The 11,449-nt window shown below is 37.4% G+C and overlaps 1 pseudogene; it reads left to right on the top strand.

Annotated features, from left to right (window-relative positions):
* The first annotated feature begins 552 nt into the window (after nucleotides 1–552).
* LOC101592402 lies at nucleotides 553–998 on the top strand (annotated as a pseudogene).
* Nucleotides 999–11,449: the final 10,451 nt, after the last annotated feature.

Raw genomic sequence — 11,449 nt, forward strand, 5'->3', positions numbered from 1 at the left:
AACTGTGACCTGAAGGCAGTTATTTAATCTCTCTATGCCTCCATTTTCTAAAACATTTTATTATGACCATTTTCAAACAAAAAACAAAACCAAAAGATTTACGATTAGTCATAATTCCATCATCCGGATTTTATCAACATTTCACGATGTTTTCCTTATTATATATCTATTCATGAATCCATTGCTGTCTCTTCATTAATCCATCTTAATTTTGGGTGCATCACAGTTATTAGACTACTCCCCCCAAAATATACTTCAGCATATATGTATACTTAATACATATACTTAACTAAAGTTGAATATTTGTCTATGCTGTTTTTCTTTTCTCTTCTGCTTCATGGTGCTGGAACTGAACTCAGGGCTTCTTGTGTGCTCAACCAGTGCTCTACCACTGAGCTACATCCCAGCCCTCACTTTTCTTTTGCTGTAACAAGCACATACATTGAAAAGCATTCATCTGAAGTGTATTTTTGCTGCTCTTGTCCAAAGCATACACTAACAGAGATGCCATAAGAAATAACCCAGCTCTCTGATCATCCCACTGCTGTCAAGATGGCGCTGCAGAAAGACAAGAAGCCTAAGAGGTCAACCTGGAAGTTTAATTTGGACCTTACCCATCCAGTAGAAGATGGAATTTTTGATTCTGGAAATTTTGAACAGTTTATGAGGGAGAAGGTTAAAGTCAATGAAAAAACTGGAAACCTTGGGAATGTTGCTCACATTAAACAGCTCAAGAATAAGATCACAGTTGTTTCCAAGAAACAGTTCTCCAAACAGTATTTGAAATATCTTACCAAGCAGTATCTTAAAAAGAATAATCTTCATCATTGGCTTCACGTGGTTGCATCTGACAAAGAGACTTATGAACTCCGATACTTCCAGATTAGTCAAGATGAAGATGGATCAGAGTCTGAGGACTAGGTGGTTGCCACTTATAGGGCTTTGCTCTTTCCTAAAACAAATGAAGTATATGTGAGAAAGAAACACCCAGAAATGGACTTTTAGTTTATTGGTGAATAAAGACATTGCATTCTTAAAAAAAAATAGAAAGAAATAACCCAATAGAGAGAATTGTATGATTGAGGTTTTGTTTTTAAACAAAGTTACTCAGTGAGGTTGAGAGTACTTGTTTCAGAGTTGTTGTGAGGTTACCAAACTAATCTGAAAAGTGCTTTGTAGATTATAAGTGAGGGCAAGGGTGAAGCATAGTTTTTACAATTGTAATTGAAATGATCATTATCTCTGATGGATGCTGACACAAAATGAGAAACACATTCTGAGAGGGGGACAATTTTAGTTAGACCTGACCCTTAATGTCTATGAAAGCTATTACTAGCCCAGTGTTAATTGTTAAGCAATTTGCACCCAGCACTCTCAGATAATAATGACAAGACTGCTTATGTGAGGTGCATCACTGTACCCTGAGAAACTATGTCTCTCTTAGTATCTGAAACATATCTGGCAAAGGGGTGGCAGCAACGTTCTCTCCTTTTCATTCAGCTACCACTGGAATATCCTCCCAGGCTATGTGGCCTGGGTTTATGTCTATTAGGTGCACAGTTGGAAAATGTTGATTAACCAGAGGGCTATGGGTGACAGAGGACAATAGGCTTTCTGTTTTCCCTTAACAGAATTATATACAGCCATGTGAACATTTCACCAGTACCTGTTCTGAGTGCCAGAGAATCCTCATTTTTAATGTTGTCAATGGTGTAGTTATAAATGAAAAGATGAGACAAAACAAAGTCACAGGACTGTCCTACTACAAAGCTGTGTATTATTAGATTTCTAAATTTCTATGTAAAATATGCAAATGCTTATTCTTATTTTTAAATTTTTTTTAATCTTTTAAATCTTTTTTCTGCATGTTCTGGAGGGACTCGAAGTTTAACGTATCAATACTTGATGGAAAGTACCTGTTCCATGTTATGTCTAAGATGTTTGATATCCAGACAGATAGTGAGGTTAAGCTCAACTGCCTATGTTATAGGGTAATAATATCATTAAGCTTCTCTTCTGGAGGGTTAACAATTTAAGTTTGCAGACCAAAAATTAAAGAAAACAAAGGGCTACAAGGATAGCCAACATTTTGGTCCTAGCCTTTCAAGGTCAGTGAGGACTCAGGAAATAGGAGAACCTGTACTGTAACATCCTGTAACTCAATTGTGTGCCAACTTTTCTGACCAAGGAGATTTTGGGGCCACAGAGGAAAGTGATTGATTATGTAGAGTGTGCCTAAGGAGAGTCACATGGAGAGAAAACATTCTCTCAAGCTTTCACAGAGAGCAAATTGATCAAGCAATGGTCGTGACTCGTCCATATGGCTGACTGACAAAGGATCTACAAACTGCTATACAGGGTTTAAGGTTAAATCCTGAGGGGATTTGACTGACCTTATCAGATACAAAAGTTACATTTCTTGTTATATAGGTCTTGCTTTTTCTTGGTCTTTACCATCCAGCAGAAAAATATAAAAATGAAGTATAAAAGGTAAAGCCATATTAATATGATGAGCTGTAAAATGCTCAAGTAAACAACTTCAGACATTGACAGTCTTATGGAAAACCCACTACTATTATGGACTATTGGAGTATATTTGGATATTTTGCTGAATCCATGCACCTACAGTATTTAAATGGCAATGAAATGCCCTTCTCTGATAAAACTAACCAAAAAATGGGGATACAAATGAACTACCATTTTGTATCTGTATACTCAGAATAGGATAGATATACAGCTCCACTCTCTTAATTCAATGAATAGAGAGGTTTGTTCTAATAGTATTTGAGACAGGATATCAGGTCTGGATATCAGGATATCAGGATATCAGGATATCAGGATATCTTGTACAATGAAGAACCACTAAGACAACAATACGCAGTGTATTAATTATTGAAAATATACTAGTAATCAGTTGTGAAACTGTCTCACTGCTATTTGTTTCTCAATAAGAATGTTTAAAAAGAGAGTATAGTTATCATGCATTCTGGTTAATAAAGTAATATTGTAGAGAAGATCAGTCCACACACATGAGGAGCTTGAGCGTTCTGAAAATATTGGGCAATATAGTAAGTTAGTGACTAGATTCGGGTTATAGGAGAGTGTCTTTTCTAACACGTATAGGTAGGGCATAATTACTACCCAAGAGATTACCGATTCCACAAGGAATAGAGTGGGAGTATAACTCCAATTACATGGCCACAGAAACTTCTCCATGGGTCGTAAAGTATTAAGAGTCCGGAATCTACTTGAAAGCTAACATGTTAGCCTGGCAGGAAACATAAGAAAGCTGGGTCAAAGAATTGTATTAAAGCAGAATAATCAATATGAATTTTAAATTTACATTGCTTTGTCTTGTCCCCCAAGTCCTAAAAGAATAATATTTTGAAAAAGAAAGAAGTTTATTCTTTAATGTCGTAATTTAGTTACTAATTTGAGAAGTTTGAGGTGGCTCAGTCTGTGGATTTTCCTAAATGAGATAATAGATATCCTTATTGTTTAAGCATTTGGAATTGGACATCTTATAAACCTAAACCAACATTCCCTGGATATTTCCAGGTAAACCAAGTAGATAAACCAAGTAGGTCATCATTGTGGTAGTCAAGGTGTGAGGTGCTAATAGCAATGCAAAGAAGAGAAAAGTAAATATTTGGACTATATTTTGCAGGAGAAATTAATGTTTGCTGTTCAATTGGATTTCAAGAAGAGAAGGGAGTAATCAAGCATGACTTAATTTCTGGTTGAAGTAATTAGGTGAATAAAGGTGTCCTTTACAGAGACAGGAAACACTAGGCAGAAACAAATTTCTAGGGATGAGAAATTACAATTGCCAATATAAATATGATCATCTAGGGCTGGGGAGATAGCTTAGCCACATAAGGCTTGCCTGGCAAGCTCAAGGTCTCAAGTTTAATTCCTAGTACTGAAAGAAAAAAAAGACCATCCAGTTGGAGATGCTAAATAGGCATTGTAGTCATGGAAGTCAGAAAAAGGCCTGATATAAAGCTGCTTATATAAATGGTATGTAAAGGTATTTATATCATTTATTTATTTTAGTAGTATTTAAAGACATTTCTTTGAGAGTTTACAATAAAACATAAAGTAACTAACATCTAAAATTTGGACAGAAAAGTTGAACTATTAAAAAAACAAAAGTTAACAACATCAAAACTGAACACAATGACATTCCTCAATTCTCCTTTCATCCTTCTAGACTTGTTAACCTTTGCCCACTACTTCCGTCCTAGAACCTAACTTTTCTGAATAAGTCTCTACCTTTTTGCCTGTGCTTTCTCTCCTTTCATGACTGCTCTACGTGTCTACATTTTCAGGTACTCTGCTTACCCCCCCCCCATCTTTTTTTTTTAAAATGACATTCTATGTTTTCTGCCATTTCCTGTGTCATAGATTAACATACTATGTTTCTCTACCCAATGCTAAGTTTTCTGGGTATTTTTTTGCCTCAACTCTTCTAAGATGAGATTCTAAAAAGTGCTTTACCTTCTCACTCAGGTTTGTTTAGTTGTTCCAGTACTGACCAAATCTCTTTGGATTCTGTCTTAACAGCAGATGATGCCTAGATTGCAGTTTAATCTGCACTGCACCATGACCAGTGTGCATACGTATCTGTATCAACACAGTCATACTAGTCCACACAGCACCTGTCCATCATTTGAGCAAGACCCTTAGGAACAGCCCTGCAGGGCCAACCCTAGGACCTCCTATTTCTGGTGCCTTTACTCTTTCCCTTTATGTTTCTCCAGTGTTGGTGTTCATTTCTCAGTTTTGTCTCCCCATACCTCCAATCTCTGGGGTTACTTCCAGGGTTTTTCTACTCTTTCAGCCTTTCCACACCAGGGGAACTAATTCCCTCAGTTAAAGTCCTTGTATGATGTCCCTATGAAGAGACTGAGTAACCTGAACAAGCAGTCTGGGTTCATATTAGACTATATTGCTGGGATGGAAGGTCTCTCCTGAATGCTGACCTATCAGGTTTGTTCTTTAATGAGCTACCTAATCCTAGCTAGCATGTTCTCTGGAGAAGATAGGCCATTTCTCTATACCCAAGAGCTTATCTGGGATCTTGTTACAACCTGTATGTTTCTATTCTGGAGAACTGTGACTGCTGGCTATCCACCTGACTTTCAGGATAACCACTTTTCAAAATATTTTATTACTGTGTCTACATTCATCTGATTTAGTTTATTGGATACAATAGCAGTCCAGACTGGATTTAGTTCACTATTTTACTTTAGCACTATACATTGTCTGTGGGCCAATCTTATTTAAGTTCAGTTGCTATCATTGCTTAATTCCTTTCTCAATTACAGTTATTTTGCTTCATCTGGGGTCCTTCATCTGGGTATAGCATTAATATACACCAGTATGGGCACACTGGGCACAATTCAGGGAGATCAAAACTGATCTTGACCTCAGCTGCTCTTTGAAATCAGGATGTGAGAGTTCATTTAATATTGAACAAACAGCAGTGAAATACCTTTAAAACTTCAGCTTTGACCCAACCTGCTCTTAGAAACAAGGACACTAAGCATTCACTTAGGATTGAACAGCCAGCAGTCGAAAACACCTTTGGAACTTCAGTTTGAAAGAGTAAGATTAGAGTATATCTTGCAAAATTAGTTCAAGATTCTTTTTATTCTTTTTAAATAAGTCCATATGGTCACTCAATGAAATAAGCCTTCTTATTTCCTATACTGATAATTTCTCCAACAACATCTTCCTATATGAAATACTGACTAGACAATAACCTTTCCCAGAACGATGATAAAAGAAACCAGAGATTTCATTCTGACCATGGGAACTTTAGAACCACTGAGAGTTGTCTCTGTGAGAGTTTAGATAGGATGCAAAGAATTACTAGAGAAGGTGGTCATCTGACCTACACCAAGTGGTTAGGGAGGAGGACTTCAGAAAACTGGCCTGGAGGAAGTCTGTCCTTACAATTATATGCTTTAAGAAACTATTCATCTATCAGCTGTGTTCTATGGGAAACTCCCAAGAAAGCAAGAAAACAATGTGATAGAGATATTAAAAGCATAGTCATACATGGTTATTTCAGTATATGTATCAGCATTGTGTAAGAAGCATGGGGTTAGTGTTGAGCCAGCAACAGCACTGAACAAAGGGAAGTCAAGACTATCAAGTGGAAGAGAGATGCTTACACATGAAAACCAATAAATTAGGGGAGGTGATGTGACAGACGAAGAGCTGGGCTCTGAGAATGTGTAGGCGTGGAATCAGAGCAGGCATGCTTTCTGAGAGGAGGGATGAAAAAGTTAAACAGGAAAAATGAATCATGTGAAGTATAAAGAAACTATGATCCTGAAAAAAGGGGATGTTTATAGGGAACCTTGAAGAAACTAAAAGAATTTAATAGGTGTAAAGAATAGTAGGTGAAAAGGGACCTGGGCAAATGGGAAGGGAGCATAGTAGGGCCAGATGGGGGAAGGGCTCTCAAACTTAGTTAAGATATTTGGGCCTTATCCTAAGGCAATGGAATACACTTAATGACTTCAATATGGAAGGAATATAGGTACTAAATATAATAAAGATATGTCCCAAATTTTTACCTAGCTATGCCTAATGACAGAAGCTCATAAGCAGATGCCTGGGATATTGTTTGAAATAGCTGATAGCATGAAATAGAATCTCTTTGCAAATTGTATTCCATTTTTAAAAGATTATGAACATTTAAGAAAAAATGTGCATATTCAAGTTCGAATAAACTAGTATAGATCGTGAACCTTTGCTACAATGAATGCAAGGAGAACACAGAGCAAGAAGTGCCCCTAGCCATATTGCCATTTACCCTTGGAGAAGAACATATTTTAATCTGAAAACCTAAGAATAACATTAAGTGAGAATTAGACCTGGACAGACAGGAAAGATGTCATAGATTTAAAAGTTCAAAGCATAGTGCACAACCATGAAAATGCAAGAGACATAAATGAAAGACAAAAGACAGCTGCAGACAGACAGCAGCAGTAAAGACAAAGGCTCTTGAACATGAGGATTTCACCTTCAGTAAGAGAAAAGAAAGAACCCACAAGCATCAAAAGACAGCACAAGAGAACTGAGCAAACCCAGCAGCTGTGTGCACAAAGTGGGGAGCACGGTGCACAATGCTGATCTGTTGAGAGTTGGTCTTTGGTTTTGAGTAGCTACATTATGCTAATTTCTACCAGGTGAGCTGCTCATAGAATAAGATGGAAATTTATATTCACATCTGTAAATACAGATTTATAACACTACTTTATACATTTAGATATAATTAACCAAGTGTTACTGTTATATTGAAATTAATGGACTTATTTGGAGTTAAAGGATTAATATCACACCTATGTGACCTCCACTCTAGTTATAGCCTTCATTATGGTTCCAGCCCTTGATTTATTCTTCCAAGTTGCCAGTTCCAGGAACCTCTTTCTTTTGAACAATGACTAATAATCATAAAAGCAGTTAATATTTATGCACTCTTGCTATATGCAGCACTGTTTTGAATGCTTTACTTGATTACTTCATTCAATAGAAGTCACAACAACTGTATTTTTGTCGGTGTTTACAGTTGAGGAAACAGGCACAATGCGGCAAGTGGCTAGTTCAAGTCATGCCATAAAAAAGAAAAGGAATCAGAGTTCCAGTTTCAGTGGCATTTGAGCTCTTTGTTCCACTAAGTAAAATATGTATCAGGCGACCAGTTCTAGCTTATGGAGCTGTGTTCAGAGATGCCAGGGAAGGTGACACATTCCTGATAATGTTGAAACCAGATTGCCCTGCAAAATAAGTTTGGAAAAGAAAATGCTAACATAACCTACCTTGTTAGAGTACATAGTTCTCTAGTTGTTTAGGAGTAGAATAAATACTGGGGCTGGGAGATTCATTTGGATAAAAGTGGAGGTGGTTCCCCTCCCTTCCATAGAGTGTTTTTGAACTACTTCTGAGATACTATGGTAATTTCTTTTGCTGAAACTTCATAAACTTGGCTTAATTATTATTGTATATTACACAGCCAGATGAGCACATTTTAGACTTGAACTTGGAATTCTATATGCAACCAGATCCAGAGTACAAACAAGTGTGCATCACTTGCTATTTTTTGTGCCATTCTGTTTCCCACACTCATGGAACATTTTTTACTTTTGTTAATTTCTTCAAATTTCTGACTGTATTTTTCTATATTCTTATTCTCAATGAACAAGTTTCTTACTATTTAACTAAGAAAAATAAAACATCTAAAGCAGACTTCCACAAGTACCCATAAGTTATGGCTTGGGTCTAGATGTCCCCCGAAAGCCCCATGCAATTGGAGGTGGGGCCTTTTCAGAGGTGGATGATACATGTGAATGACACATTTCAGTGTGTGATTGATAAGTGGTGTGACGCCACAGTCCAGGGCACTAGGATTAAGGCCAGTGAGTGCTACTGGCCCAAAGGGTGGGTGCCATGGATAAGATAAAAAGGTGGGGGCAAAAAATGCTGTTAAGGTCCCTTAACAGCGTCACCTTCTGCCCAACACTGTTTCTCCTCTGTTATTCCCATCTGCCATGCCAACCTGCCTTGGAGATAGTCATATACTGGAATCTCTAAGAGCCAAGAGCTAAATAAATATTTCCTCCCTTAACTTTGGGTGTTAAGTATTTTGTCTCAGCAATGAGAAAAGTAGCTAAGACACCATATAGTATTTAGCTGACTCTGCATATGAGACTGTATGTTCTACTTTCTTTCCTATAAGTATGGGCATAATACAATGTCATCCCCTAAGCTTATGTATGAAGCAGAAATTCTGTTCCATGGATTCTACTTAAGGATAGTTTCTGGTGATTTTTTCTCTACCCTTTTTGAATAGCCAGCACCCCCATTTCCTACCTTCTGGATGATTTCTATCAGATATTATTTGTCTCATCCACCGTGAACTATACTTGTTATTCCTTAATTTTCTTTTCTCATTTTCTTTTAGGTCCACTGCACTCATGGTTTTATTCTCATCTCTCAACAAAAGGACCTCAATTTTGTTAAATGCAATAGTTAACATTTACTCATATTATTTAAATTACAAGATTTCTTTCTTGGAACTACCTTTTATTTGACTTCAAAGCTACTACACTCCTGGAATTTTGTTTCTCTGGGCCTTCCTTCTCATGTTCTTCGATGCTTCATTTAGCGCCTCTGACCTCTACTCGCTGGAGTGTCACCAAGATCGGCCCTTGGACCTCTCTCTCCTAATCATGGATTAGTCTTAACTCTATGCATATGGCTTCAAGATTTACACCTCCACCTTCTAATGCTGTCTTGAACCAGGCTTGGGAATCAGTTCCTACTTAAGATAGGAGATGTAAGAATTTTTTTTTTTTTTTGTGGAACTGGGGATTGAACTCAGACCTTTGCATTTGCCAGGGAAAGGAATGCTAATTTCATATTTTGTTAGACAAAAATGAGAAAAGAAAGAATTAGAAAAGATCACAGGAAAGATGTGTGGCAGACCCTGTTAGCTGTCAACTCAAAGTCCAATCTTCTGCCTCTTTCTTGCTGGCAATACTCTAATTTTATTGAGGCCCTCCATACATCAGAAGAAAAGCTCAGTATCTACATGAAGGGTAAATCTTATATGAGGTTAAGCAATGAAGAAGTACTTGATCTAATCATTTGTTTAAGAAAATTCACGGGGGCCGGGGAGATGGCTCAGTGGAATAAGCTCTTCCCTGGCAAGTGCGAGGGCCTGAGTTCAATCCCCGTGTTCCGCAAAAAAAAAAAAAAAAAGAAAAGAAAAAAAGAAAATTCACTTCTGAACAATAACAAGTAAGGACAAATTTCATGGAGGGATTCTATGAAGGCTTTTTCTTGAGAAAAAGAGTAGCACAGAAAGAAATAGCTACTCTTAATCGACTTTAGAGGCTGAGATGCCTGGAGCTACTTCAGCCAACATGGAAAGCAAGCCTAAAGAAAACCCATACTGATTACAACCAAGTGGAAAGAGAATACAATGAGTTCCCGATTGTATCAGGGGCCTTTGTAATAGCTAACTCTGGAGCTGTTGTACCAGCTAAGCTTCCTGTTGTGAGTATATAAATTTGCCTTATTGTTTTAGCCTGTTGAGTTGGATATTTACATTACTTGTAGCTTAAATATTAAAAGTGACATACAGTGGAAGTTTTCCACAGGAGTACATTTTAATAAACGTAGCCAGGTTGAACTGGACTAGTCAAGATTAGATTCCTGACTCTTTCCTTTTCATGTTCTATTTCCATCTCAGCTGCCTCCAAACAACTGGCCACTGGAGACATTGCTGATTTCCCTACTTGGATGTTGGTTGTTATGAACACAGTCTGTCTCCCCATTCAGCTCAGGGGCACAGTAGGGATTTTTCAAAAGAAATTTTATAGAAAAAAAAAGTATGGATGTTCTCCTCCTGCTCTTTAATTTCCTCTTTCTCCTTCTTGTCCTTTTCTCCTTTTCTTAATTCTACTTATCCTGTAACTGTTGTTAAGTAAGAGTACAGATGAGGCTGGCACAGTTTCTGGGCATGGACCTCAGTTTGTTCGCCCTACTAAAGTTCTCTGGAATGAAAAAGGGATGCACAGCTTCAGACAGTGGCCACTGCCAATGTAGCAAGCTGATATTTTGTTTCAGTCTGATCTGCTTGAGAGTCTCTTTTAAGGAAACCTTAGGTTCCTGAGTCATTTATATGCTCATTTATTCAATAAACATTTGCTAAAGGGTCTCATACAGGCAGTCATCAGTGCAGGAGAGGAGAAAATAGCACTGGACCTGACAGGTACCTCTGCTTTCAAAGGGGGCTTATATACCAGTGAGAAGAAGGTGAAATGTAGACAAACAAGAGGTAAATGAACTATCAATATGGATTTTGAAGGAAATTAACAAGGTTGTATAAAAAAAATGGGGATGGCTGAGGGGCTACCCTAGTAGAGTAGTCACAGCTGGGTTTTCTAAAGTGATTGCGAGCTCCAATGTAACAGATAGGAAGTCAGATATGTACGTTGGTCTTAACCACCCAGCAGAAAAGTATAAAAATGAAATATAAGAAGTAAAGCCATGCTGTTATGTTGAGCTGTAGGGGACTCAGGTCAAAAATTTCTGGCATAGCCAGGGAAGTGGAAGACCCAAAACTATTATGGGCTACTGGACTCTTTTGGATTATTTTGCTGAGTTAACACACCTATAATATTCAAATAATGGAACTTAACAAAAAAGGGTATACAGATGAATGTCCATTTTGTATCTGTATATTCAGGGTGGTTAGGATAGATATATAGTTACATTCTCTTAATGAATAGAGTGATTTGCTCTAATGGTGTTTGTAGATAGGATATCATGTACGCATCTTGTACAGCAATTAACCACTGGGAGGAATGTATGCAATGTGTTAATTATTGAAACTGTCCTACCAATTTGATTTGAAACTGTCTCATTG

The sequence above is a fragment of the Octodon degus genome, unplaced genomic scaffold (assembly GCF_000260255.1).
Source record: "Octodon degus isolate 3935 unplaced genomic scaffold, OctDeg1.0 scaffold00216, whole genome shotgun sequence".
In the NCBI taxonomy this organism is placed as follows: Eukaryota; Metazoa; Chordata; class Mammalia; order Rodentia; family Octodontidae; genus Octodon; species Octodon degus.